This window comes from Schistocerca piceifrons, chromosome 2 (genome assembly GCF_021461385.2).
Source record: "Schistocerca piceifrons isolate TAMUIC-IGC-003096 chromosome 2, iqSchPice1.1, whole genome shotgun sequence".
NCBI lineage: Eukaryota > Metazoa > Arthropoda > Insecta > Orthoptera > Acrididae > Schistocerca > Schistocerca piceifrons.
The window spans coordinates 942,244,688-942,258,653 of NC_060139.1; positions in this window are offsets into that span (position 1 = coordinate 942,244,688).

Consider the following 13,966-nt stretch of genomic DNA (forward strand, 5'->3'; position numbering starts at 1 on the left):
TACTGAGGCATCAAGGAATCGTCAATTTGCTAAGGGATGCAAGTATGTTGTAAGAAGAGGGTGGAAGGGATAAAAATTCTAGAAGGAGAAAAAGGCATGAGTGCAATAAACAGCTTCAAATTGATGAAGGTTTGGTTGTTATGGAGCGATGAAGAGGCTTGCAGTGGATAGACTCGCGTGGAGAGCTGCATCGAACCAGACTTCATACTGAACAACACCTCCACCACCACCATCACAACAATAAGACGGACAGACCATGACATTTACCTAATGGTAGGTCAGTAAGTGACATTAAAAACATGTGAGAGGAAATGTGGATACATACAGCTGAAGCAGGCGTGGTTCTAAAGGTGCCAGAGAGGGGGGGGGGGGGGGGTGTCGACTCTTTAACCAACCACGTACAATTTTTTTTTTCAGATATGAGTCTCCAAATTTGTCAGTTATCGGATAATAAAGAGCATGAAAACAAAGTGTCTCAAAAATGGGAAATAATTCTAGAAGACTACGTGCTAAAAGATAATTTCAGTTGCTTAGCTGAGCTCCGCGTGGATTCCCTTGCGGCGCGATGGGTGCCACTGAAGCCAGGTAAACCGGTACATACACAGGATGACCCTACTTGCTGTCAACAACAAATCGGACACGGTTCTTGAGTCCACAGGTAGAAAGAGGAAGACACACGAAGATGAGCAAGAGAAGTCAGAAAGCGAAAGGCTCTCCACTAAGAAAAACAAAATAGTGACTGATTTCCCACACGTTGATGGAAAGGAGTGGAAAAAACATTCTCCCAGTTTACATTTGAGCACACCATATTCTGCAGACCTGAATTCACATTCTGAGTGCTAAGTGAAATGCTAAAGAATGTAAGTACTCACTTCAATTTTATGTTGTGTAAATTGTGACATAGAAGTGATGATAATTATTGCTATTACAGTTCTTAAATTAATTGTTTGATTTCCAAATTTTTTAAACATATGCTTTTCACGCATTCTATTTTTCTGTATTCGAATTTCTTGGATGTTATGCTAATCCGATGTACTAGACACTGATGTAAGCAGATCATTATTATTATACTAGATTTTTATACAAAATTTATTACAGTTAATGTGGTCTTTAGTCAAAAGAATGCATCCACGCTAGTCTATGCTGTGCAAGCCTCTTCACCTTTGTATAACTACAGCAACCTACATAAATTTCACACTGCTTCCTATACACTTAGGTGACAAATGTCGCGGGATACCTCCGAATTTCGTGTCCGTCCTCTTTTTGTCCGGAGTAGTGCAGCAAACTCGGCGTGCCATGGACTCAACAAGGCAGAAATATTGAGCCATGCTGCCTCTATAGCCGTCCATAACTGCGAAACTGTTGCCGGTGCACGATTTTGTGCACGATATGACCCCTCAATTGTGTCTCATGCCGGGCGATATGGGTGAACAAATCACTCGCTCGGTTCGTGCAGAATGTTCTTCAAACCAATTGGGAACAATTGTGGCCTGGTGACAATGTGCATTGTCATCCATAAAAGTCCCATCGTTGTCTGGAAACATGAAGTCCATGTATGGTCGCAAATGGTCTACATATTGTTGAACATAACCATTTCCAGTCAATATTCGGTTCAGTTCGACCAGAGGACCAAGTTTATTCGATGTAAACGCAGCCTAGACTATTATGGAGCCAACACTAGCTTTCACAGCGCCTTGATGACAACTTTGGTCCATGGCTTCTTGGGGTCTGCACCACCCTCGAACCCTACCATCAGCTGTTACCAAATGAAATCGAGGCTCATTTGACCAGGTCATAGTTTTGCAGTCGTCTGGGGTCCAACCGATATGGCAACGACTCCAGGAGAGGAGCTGCAGGCGATGTCGTCTGTTGCCATAGACAATTAAACCCAAATTTCGCCGCATTGTCCTAACACATACGTTCGTCGTACGTCCCACACAGAGTACTGTGGTTCTCTCAAGCATTGTTGCTTGTCTGTTAGCGCTGTACGCAAACGCCGCTGCTCCTGGTCGTTAAATGAAGGTCATCGGCCACTGTGTTGTCCGTGATGAGATTTAATGGCTGTTAATCAGTATTTTAAGCACACTCTTGACACTGTGGATCTCGGAGTGTTGAGTTTCCTGATGATTGCCGAAATGGAATATCCCATTTGTCTAGCTCCAGTTACCATTCCGCGTTCGTAGTCTGTTAATTCCAGTCGTGCGGCTGTAATCACGTCGGATACCTTTTCACAGCAATCAACTGAGTAACGAATGACATCTCCGCCAATGCACTGCCCTTTTATAGGTTGTGTACGCGATATATTCATGCCTGAGAATGTGCCCTATCAGCGTCTTCCTTCTTTTAGTCAAGTTTTGCCACAAACCGTTCGTCTCATCTATTCGATTCACTGCGTCCTCATTAGTTATACATTCTGACCATGTAACCTTCAGGATTTTTCTGCAGTAACACATTTCGAAAGCTTCTGTTGTCTGCTTGTCTGAACTGTTTATCGTCTACGTTTCATTTCCATACAAGGCTACACAAAAATCTTCAGAAAAGACTTCCTAACACTCAATTCTACAATCGATTTTAAAAATACCCCTTTTTCAGATATTATTTTCTTGATATAGCTTGTCTGCATTTTGTATCCTCTCTAATTCTGCCATCATCAGTTAAATTGCAGCAAACCTCATCCACAACTTTTGATGTCTGGTTTATAATCTAATTCCCTCATTATCACCTGACATAATTCGACTGCATTCCGTTACTCTTGTCTTACTTCTGATGGTCTTCATCATGTAGCCTCTTTTCAAAAGACTATTCATTTCGTTTAGCTGTTCTGCCAACTCCTTTTCCATCTCTAAGAGAAGTACAGTGTCATCCAATGCCTTCAACGTCTGTGTTTCTTGTGCCTGAATATTAATTCCCGTTCCAAATTTTCCACTGATGTCCTTTACTGCTTGCTCAATGTACGGACTGAATAACTACGACGACAAATTACAACTTTGTCTCATTCCCTTTTCAGTGCAGCTTCCCTTTCTCATTCATCGTGTCTTGATACAGTCTAGTTTCTCAACAAGCTGCAAACAACCTATCGCTCCATATAATGAATCCTTCCTTCCTTCATATTTTCAAAGAATGTATTTCAGCCAACAAACACTCTAAGGGAAAAAAACGGCGCTCCACGGAGGAATTATCCCGATGGATAGGAAATGGGTCACCGGGGCTTGACTCTAAGCGGGACTCATCAGTGAACTGGAAATGCCCTAGACAGCGGTGGGATACTAACAAGACTGTCACCCGCCCAACATCTAGGAGTGATGGTCCGGTGCGCCATCTCATTTCATAGCATGACACTAATACAGCTCAGTGATGTATCAATAATATTCTACGCCCCGTTTTGTTACCCTTGATGGCAAGTTTTCCTGGGCTTACATTTCAGCAAGGTAATGTTCGTCCGCACACAGCGAGCGTTTCCACAGGTTGTCTTCGTGGTTGCCATTCCCTACTTTGGCAAACAAGATTGCCAGATACCTGCCCAACTGAGAACGTTGGGAGCCTTTTAGTCAGGGCCTTCCATTCAGCTCGGGATTTTGACGATCTAACCCATCCGTAGGACAGAATTTGGCGCGATATCCCTCAGGACATGGAATAACTGTATCAGTCGGTGCCAAGCCGACCGAATAACTGCTTGCCTAAGTGCCAGAGGTGAACAAATCTGTTATTGACTTGCTCAATTTGTAAAGCTCTTTCTCTTCAGTAAATCATCCAACTTTTCTGAAATTGTGATCATTTGTTTATCTATTCATGTACATTACATCTACTGGTTACCGGCCCATTCTGATAATTCCTTCGTGGTGCATCCACTTTTGTCTTAGATTGTATACAAATTCTGTAAACGTGTGTTTCCTTTTCTTAACCTCTCTTGCAAAATAAGTCATTGGGTGATTATTTTCAAGAACCTATACTGATCTTCCTAGAGATCGGCTTCCACCAGTTTTTCTATTCTTCCATAAATAATTCGTGTCAGTATTGATTTTATTGTTACATTGTTACTATTGTTACTATCGTTGGCATCTTCGGCACATTGAAATGGGGGCATTTGGCAATTTGCGTTGTGTGGGTGGGAGGGAGGATGGGGGGAGGGGACGGAGGAATAACAAGTTGTGATCCTATCAGAGCCTAACCCTGGATCCGTGCCTGAACTGAAGACCGTAAAAGGTCTCTATTCAGCCGTGGTCGTTGACTTACCGATAATGATTAAATTTTAACAGAACGAGTAATATGTGCAGATTCTTGAGAAGCAGTCGTACTGTGTGCAATGACCGGAGAGTAACAACTCGTCCTTGTATACGGGGTGGACATCGACAAGGCCGCCAGCTGCAATAATTTACGCGGCTGCGTTCCAGCGCGGCGTCTTGCTGCGACCGTCCACTGGACGCTTGCGTGCCTGCGCGACAAGTGACTCGCGCTGAACTTGATGTGGAGATAAAGTGCCTCCAAAGATCAAGGCCCGCCGCCGACAACAAAGCCGCGGAAGCTGAGTCACTGTGGCACGCAGCGCAGCGCCTCGCGTTTCCAGAACTTTCCCCCCGTTGCCACTGGAGTCGCCCGCTGACGTGACGAAACGCCAGGTGAACAATGCAAGCGCCCGCGGCCGCTGATATAATAACTGGAGCGAGGGGGCCGCTCGCTACGGTACGATGCTTTTGTTTTGGGTCCGCGCAGCTGTCTGAGGGAAAGGAGCGAACGATCTTTCCACTTCAGAATATCCTGTCTTTACACAGCTGGAAACCAGAAGCAACTCATTTTTTCTTTTGTTTCTTTTCGTGTTATGAAGTAAGTACTGCTACAGAAATATATAAGCAATACCCTGACTTACACTGTGGATAAACCAAATGCTTGTGCTAGTTTGTGCAGACTGACATTCAGGCTTTAGAGGCTCTAATCCAGCCATCCTGACTTAGCTTATACACGGTTTTGATAAATTACTGCAGGCACACGGCCTTTATGTTTCATCATTGTCAAACTAGATCCATAGGCTCATGGATGCCTGTTACGAATGTATTGTCATTTTATAGTTTTGTTGGATGCCGACCGTCAAAATAGTTGTTGTTGTTGTGGTCTTCAGTCCTGAGACTGGTTTGATGCAGCTATCCATGCTACTCTATCCTGTGCAAGCCTCTTCATCTCCCAGTCCCTACTGCAATCTACATCCTTCTGAATCTGCTTGGTCTCCCTCTTCCATTTTTACCCTCCACGCTGCCCTCCAATACTAAATTGGTGATCCCTTGATGCCTCAGAACATGTCCTACCAACCGATCCCTTCTTCTAGTCAAGTTGTGCCACAAACTCCTCTTCTCCCCAATTCTATTAAATACCTCCTCATTAGTTATGTGATCTATCCATCTAATCTTCAGCATTCTTCTGTAGCACCACATTTCGAAAGCTTCTATTCTCTTCTTGTCTAATTTATCGTCCATGTTTCACTTCCATACATGGCTACACTCCATACAAATACTTTCAGAAATGACTTCCTAACACTTAAATCAATACTCGATGTTAACAAATGTCTCTTCTTCAGAAACGCTTTCCTTCTCATTGCCAGTCTACATTTTATATCCTCTCTACTTCGACCATCATCAGTTATTTTGCTCCCCAAATAGCAAAACTCCTTTACTACTTTAAGTGTCTCATTTCCTAATCTAATAACCTCAACATCACCCGACTTAATTCGACAACATTCCGTTATCCTCGTTTTGCTTTTGTTGATGTTCATCTTATATCCTCCTTTCAAGACTCTGTCCATTCCGTTCAGCTGCTCTTCCAAGTCCTTTGCTGTCTCTGATAGAATTACAATGTCATCGGCGAACCTCAAAGTTTTTATTTCTTCTCCATGGATTTTAATACCTACTCCGAATTTTTCTTTTGTTTCCTTCACTGCTTGCTCAATATACAGATTGAATAACACCGGGGAGAGGCTACAACCCGGTCTCATTCCCTTCCCAACCACTGCTTCCCTTTCTGCCCCTTAACTCTTATAACTGCCATTTGGTTTCTATACAAATTGTAAATAGCCTTTCGCTCCCTGTATTTTACCCCTGCCACCTTCAGAATTTGAAAGAGAGTATTCCAGTCAACATTGTCAAAAGCTTTCTCTAAGTCTACAAATGCTAGAAACGTAGGTTTGCCTTTCCTTAATCCAGCTTCTAAGATAAGCCATCGGTTCAGTATTGCCCCACGTGTTCCAATATTTCTACGGAATCCAAACTGATCTTCCCCAAGGTTAGCTTCTACTAGTTTTTCCATTCGTCTGCAAAGAATTCGCGTTAGTATTTCACAGCCGTGGCTTATTAAACTGATAGTTCGGTAATTTTCACATCTGTCAACACCTGCTTTCTTTGGGATTGGGATTATTATATTCTTCTTGAAGTCTGAGGGTATTTCGCCTGTCTCATACAACTTGCTCACCAGATGGTAGAGTTTTCTCAGGACTGGCTCTCCCAAGGCCGTCAGTAGTTCTAATGGAATGTTGTCTACTCCCGGGGCCTCGTTTCGACTCAGGTCTTTCAGTGCTCTGTCGAACTCTTCACGCGGTATCATATCTCCCATTTCATCTTCATCTACATCCTCTTTCATTTCCATAATATTGTCCTCAAGTACATCGCCCTTGTATAGACCCTCTATATACTCCTTCCACCTTTCTGCTTTCCCTTCTTTGCTTAGAACTGGGTTTGCATCTGAGCTCTTGATATTCATACAAGTGGTTCTCTTTTCTCCAAAGGTCTCTTTAATTTTCCTGTAGGCAGTATCTATCTTACCCCTAGTGAGATTAGCCTCTACATCCTTACATTTATCCTCTAGCCATCCCTGCTTAGCCATTTTGCACTTCCTGTCGATCTCATTTTTGAGACGTTTGTATTCCTTTTTGGCTGCTTCATTTAGTGCATTTTTATATTTTCTCCTTTCATCAATTTAATTCAATATTTCTTCTGTTACCCAAGGATTTCTACTAGCCCTCGTCTTTTTACCTACTTGATCCTCTGCTGCCTTCATTACTTCATCCCTCAAAGCTACCCATTCTTCTTCTACTGTATTTCTTTCCCCCATTCCTGCCATTTGTTCCCTTACGCTCTCCCTGAAACTCTGTACAACCTCTGGTTTAGTCAGTTTATCCAGGTCCCATCTTCTTAAATTCCCACCTTTTTGCAGTTTCTTCAGTTTTAATCTACAGTTCATAGCCAATAGATTGTGGTCAGAGTCCAGAAACGAAGGAGAGGCTTCGTCCCGCCGTAGCCCTCAGTGGTTCGCAACCCCACAACAGGCCACAACCGTCCACTCACCCCACCGCCGCCCCACACCGAACCAAAACCATTCCCATGCTGCCCGGCACACCGGACCTCGTCACTAATCCGCCGGGCGGATTCGTGCCGGGGACCGGCACGCATTCCCGCTCGGGAAGCAGTGCGTCAGACCGCGCGGTTGGCCGGGCAGGCAAGTCGGAGATTACAAACCCTAGAAATGACACTGCAGATTATAAGTTCTGCTTGCACCCCGCGAGTATGGACAGTACCGGTCAATACTACTGTCAGTCGCTTGTAGGAACAGAGGATTGCCTGAGAAACTAAGCGACACGGAACATTGTTGCCAACCTGAGCCACAGCTTGAAGATGGCTGCACCGTTCACCCTCCACACTCGAAAACCGCAGGCAGGACCTCTCTATTTCTCGGATGGCGTCCACCGGCAGACATAGCAAGCGCATATTGGATTTCTTTCCAACCTTGGACGCTGTTTCCCTAAGGGGAAAGTTGAAGCTACACTACTGGCCAATAAAACTGCTACACCACGAAGATGACGTGCTACAGACGCGAATTTTAACCGACAGGAAGAAGATGCTGTGATATGCCAATGATTAGCTTTTCAGACCATTCACACAAGATTGGAGGCGGTGGTGACACCTACAACGTGCTGACATGAGGAAAGTTTCCAACCGATTTCTCATACACAAACTACAGTTGACCGGCGTTGCCTGGTGAAACGTTGTTGTAATGCCTCGTGTAAGGAGGAGAAATGCGTACCATCACGTTTCCGACTTTGATAAAGGTCAGATTGTAGCCTATAGCGATTGCGGTTTATCGTACCGCGACATTGCTGCTCGCGTTGGTCGAGATCCAGCGACTGTCAGCAGAATATGGAATCGGTGGGTTCAGGAGGGTAATGCGGAACGCCGTGCTGCATTCCAACGGCTTCGTATCACTACCAGTCGAGATGACAGGCATCTTATCTGCATGACTGTAACGGATCGTGCAGCCACATCCCGATCCCTGAGTCAACAGATGGGGTCGTTTGCAAGACAACAAGCCGGCCGGTGTGGCCGTGCGGTTAAAGGCGCTTCAGTCTGGAGCCGCGTCACCGCTACGGTCGCAGGTTCGAATCCTACCTCGGGCATGGATGTGTGTGATGTCCTTAGGTTAGTTAGGTTTAATTAGTTCTAAGTTCTAGGCGACTGATGACCTCAGAAGTTAAGTCGCATAGTGCTCAGAGCCATTTGAACCATTTTTGCAAGACAACAACCATCTGCACGAACAGTTGGACGATGTTTGCAGCAGCACGGACTATCAGCTCGGAGGCCATGGCTGCGGTTACCCTTGACGCTGCATCACAAACAGGAGCGCCTGCGATGTTGGACTCAACGACGAACCTGGGTGCACGAATGGCATAATGTCATTTTTTCGGATGAATCGAGGTTCTGCTTACATTATCATGATGGTCGCATCCGTGTTTGGCGACATCGCGGTGAACGCACTATAGAATCGTCTATTCGTCCTCGCCATATTGGCGTATCACCTGGAGTGATGGTATGGGGTGCCATTGGTTACACGTCTCGGTCACCTCTTGTTCGCATTCACGGCACTTTGAACAGTGGACGTTACATTTCAGATGTGTTAAGACCCGTGTCTCTACCCTTCATTCGATCCCTGCGAAACCCTACATTTCACCAGGATAATGCACGACCGCATGTTTCAGGTCCTGTACAGGGCTTTCTGGATACAGAAAAGGTTCGACTGCTGCCCTGGCCAGCGCATTCTCCAGATCTCTCACCAATTGAAAACGTCTGGTCAATGGTGGCCGAGCAACTGGCTCGTCACAATACGCCAGTCACTACTCTTGATGAACTGTGGTATCGTGTTGAAGCTGCATGGGCAGCTGTACCTGTACACGCCATCCAAGCTCTGTTTGACTCAATGCCCAGGCGTATCAAGGCAGTTATTACGGCCAGGGTTGGTTGTTCTGGGTACTGATTTCTCAGGATCTATGCACCCAAATTGCATGAAAATGTAATCACATGTCAGTTCTAGTATAACATATTTGTCCAATGAATACGCGTTTATCATCTGCATTTCTTTTTGGTGTAGCAATTTAAAGGCCAGTAGTGTAGTAGACCCCGCCCTCTGTGTGCCTGCACCAACTATGCTGAACCTTAGGCTACTTGTCAACTCTTCGGGCGAATGGGTGGCGCCAGACTCCCAGCCTCCATTTTCACTCTCGACGTCGAGGGACCCGGACGGTTATGAGCTCTCACTCACGCTGGGAGGTGAGTCGGCAGCAGAGCTCACGAGCGACCCAAGCGACACTTGGAGCGCCCAACGCGACGCACCAGTTTCTCCATCGCCGCTCCGAGGCAGCATCCTGCAGACCGCTAATGGTGAGCAACAATGGCTTGAGGGGTTGGAGAGCTACGGTTCGCGCGGCCTGCGTCTGCACACAGGAAGCACACTCCCAATCAACCTAAAACTACAATTCGAAAGAACACAATGAAGAAAAACGAACCCTGTTGTTGGTTTTAGACACGGATTTGTGCTACCAATCGGCAATTTCTAATTTTTACGCACACCCAGTTGAAACTATGCCAGCAATTAGATGGCCGATTTGGTCAGTTTGTATCCGAACTGTATGTCTGACTAAAGAGTCTGCGGCTTTTAAAGAATACGATCAGGAAAATATTTCACACTGAATCGAATGGGATGTTGATGACACTGGGATGACACTGGCTATCAAGAATTGACGGACTACAAATATTTTCATCGACGACCAAGACCCTTGCGATGATGAAGAAAGGCCTTCCACCAAACACCATTCTGAGAAACAACCTACTACTGAGGAAGCTTTTCACGGCGGTGAATTGGTTACAGCAACAAAATACCGCCCAATTACTGTCTTTAAAAGGACTGTGAGATTTAGTTGCAAATGAACGTTTCAACTCAGAACCAAACACAAACTTTGGATTTCTTTTCCTGAATTGCATCTACATCTACATATCTACTTGGGTACTCTGAAAATCACGCTTAAGTGCCTGGCAGAGGGTTCATCGATCCACCTTCAAAATAAATATCTATTATTCCAATCTCGAAGAGCGTGAGGAAAAAGCGAACAGCTTTATCTTTCTATGCATGCTCTGTTTTCTCTTATTTTATTATGACGATCCTTTCTCCCTATGTAGCTTGGTGCCAAAAAATAGTTTCGCATCCGGAGGAGAAAGTTGGTGATCGAAATTTCGTGAGACGATCCCGCCGCAAAGAGAAACGCCAAATCCTGTATCATGTCAGTGACACTCACTGCCCTATTTCGCGATAATGCAAAAGGTGCTGCCCTCCTGTGACCTTTGTCGAGGTACTCCGTTAATCCTCTCATAACTGAACTGTACGACCATTTTTAACTTTCCAAAATAGGCTATGTGGTCAATTCTCTGTGTAACTTGTTAACATGGATGATACAAAGTACACAGTCTGACAATGTGGAAGAAAAACGAGATGAAATGTCCAAGGTATATGATGTTATTTTACTGTCTGCAAAATCGAGTTCATTTCAGTAGTATTAGGCAGTATAAGCCCACTTATCACTGAATGTTGCACATTTTCCTGCCTGGATGCATGAGTTATTTCGTTGGGAAGGGCAGACTGGCAGGACAACTTCTGTAACTGGCCCTTGATATCCTTTATACTGACAAAGGGGCTTAGTTGGCGCCGGAGCTGGTCGCACACACATTCTATCGGGGACGGATCTGGGAACTGCTTGACATAGGAGTGCGTTAATATCGCGTATAGAGCTCATAGGGACACGTGCCATGCGTGGTCGTGGACGAGCATTGTCCTGTTGTATAATGGGACAACGATACCGTCTCACGAATCGAAACATTTGATGACGCAGGGTGTCCGTGACGTATCATTAGGCATTTGGAGTCCCCTCAATCAGTACTAGCCATGACCTGAAGCAATACCAGATAGCTCCTCACACCAAGACGCCAGGTGTAACATTGCGGCATCTTTAAATCTATGTCACATGCCGATAACGCTGTGCCGGCCGTAGCGACCGAGCGGTTAAAGGTGCTACAGTCTGGAACCGCACGACCGCTACGGTCGCAGGTTCGAATCCTGCCTCGTGCATGGATGTGTGTGATGTCCTTAGGTTAGTTAGGTTTAAGTAGTTCTAAGTTCTAGGAGACTTATGACCACAGCAGTTGAGTCCCATAGTGCTCAGAGCCATTTGAACCATTTTTCGATAACGCTGTCTCACATGAGTGCGTGGCATTTTAGTGTTCTTCACAGTGATCACTCCACATATGCCCCAGTTCATGCCCTTTATATACCCCCCCACTCCTGCTAATAACATTAATTCACTGTAGCTCTTTCATATTTCCATGAAAACTGGTACAAAGTGCTTTCGAAAATTATCGCTTACCCAAAAAATCAGTTATCCGAACTCCCTAACGTCCCTAATTGTATCGGATAATAGATATACTACTGTACTGCATAATTAATTAATACTTCTACGAATTACCTTTCAGCATGTGCTGAACTATAGTCTTCTGTGTGTTTATATAGAGTTATAAGACTTCGGAGCTGGTAGGGAGCCAGTTAATAATTTGTAAAAGTTTAAAGCTATTTTGCTTGTTAATCGACCGTGACTGTTTAAAAAATATCGGAAGGTTTTTCACAGACCGGTAACGGTCTCTGAAAACCATTTTCAACTAAGACAAGTTATAGATCAGCCACAAACTTTTGAAATGGAAGAATGGTATCTGGGTTCATGTATTAGGAGTGTCCTACGCCATTCAGTAACAAGATGTTTAATATAGACGATATGGAGGCAACTTGTATACATCGACATCTGAGTGCAAAAGTTTTTGGTAGTGTATGAGAGTGTTTCGCTGCTGTGGATACTGGAACAAAACTTCTCTACATCGCACTCCAAATGGCATAAAATAGCGTGTAAAGTGTACACGTATATTGAGATACCATCGTGAAACTAACACTGTACAAATAAGTAATTTATTGCAAGCTCACAGCTACCCGTTATGATCTGTATCAGATTAAAGCAGAATTTCGTCAATAGTGGTTACAGCAGTCTTCGACCTTGGAATACTTCAATCGGAGAAGTGGCTTTCACAAATTCCGCCTCTGCCCAAGGTGCCAGCATTGCCTATGCTACGCGTGTCTTGCCTCTCACTAGCTACGCATAGCAGCAGAGGCCGAAGTTTGAGGTCGCGGTAATAAAACGAACAACTCCATAGCTTTCAAAGACTGAGGAAAAGGTATGCATAGTATCATTTATTTTTGAGTCTTCTTTAAATCACTCCTGAAATATAACGTAGCAGTAGGTCGTTTCTAAAACGAGTGCGACAGAGCAACTGCTCTGGAAACTTATAGCTTAAATATCAAAATTAAATGACCATTTTAATATATTAATTGTAAACCCCCAGAGCGGCTGATCACCCCACTAAATTGTCCTCACTTCTAATACCATTACATAAAGTGCTACATCTACATATACGTGATTACTCTGCTATTCACAATAAAGTGCCTGGTAGAGGGTTCAATGAACCACCTTCAAGCTATCTCTCTACCGTTCCACTCTCGAACGGCACACGGGAAAAACGAGCACATCAATTTTTCTGTGCGAGCCCTGATTTCTCTTATTTTATGGTGATGACCATTTCTCCGTATGTAGGTGGGTGCCAACAGAATGTTTTCGCAATCGGAGGAGAAAACTGGTGATTGTAATTTCATGAGAAAATCCCGTCGCAACGAAAAACGCCTTTGTTTTAATGATTGCCACTCCAATATACACATACAGGTTACGATCAGAAACCATTCAAAAGGGAGAGTTCTTAATCGAAGAAATAGGAGATCCACGTTGGGGATTACTACACTACTGTCCATTACAATTGCTACACCAAGAAGAAATGCAGATGATAAACGGGTATTCATTGGGCAAATATACTATACTAGAACTGACATGTTATTACAATTTCACGCAATTTGGGTGCATAGATCCTGAGAAATCAGTATCCAGAACAACCACCTCTGGCCGTAATAACGGCCTTGATACGCCTGGCCATTGAATCAAACAGGTACAGGTACAGCTGCCCATGCTGCTTCAACACGATACCACAGTTCATCAAGAGTAGTGACTGGCGTATTGAGACGAGCCAGTTCCTCGGCCATCATATACCAGACGTTTTCAATTGGTGAGAGATGGAGAGATGGAGAATGTGCTGGCCAGGGCAGCAGTCGAACATTTCTGTATCGAGAAAGGCCCCAACAGGACCTGCAACATGCGGTCGTGCATTATCCTGCTGAAATGTAGGGTTTCGCAGGGATCGAATGAAGGGTAGAGCCTCAGGTCGTAACACATCTGAAATTTAACGTCAGCTGTTCAAAGTGCCGTCAATGCGAACAAGATGTGCCCGAGACGTGTAACCAACGGCACCCCATACCATCTCGCCGAGCGATGCGCCAGTATGGCGATGACGAATACACGCTTCCAGTGCGCGTTCACCGCGATGTCGCCAAACACGGATGCGACCATCATGATGGTGTAAACAGAATCTTGATTCATCCCAAAAAAATGACGTTTCGCCATTCGTGCACCCAGGTTCGTCGTTGAGCACGCCATCGCAGGCGCTCCTGTCTGTGTTGCAGC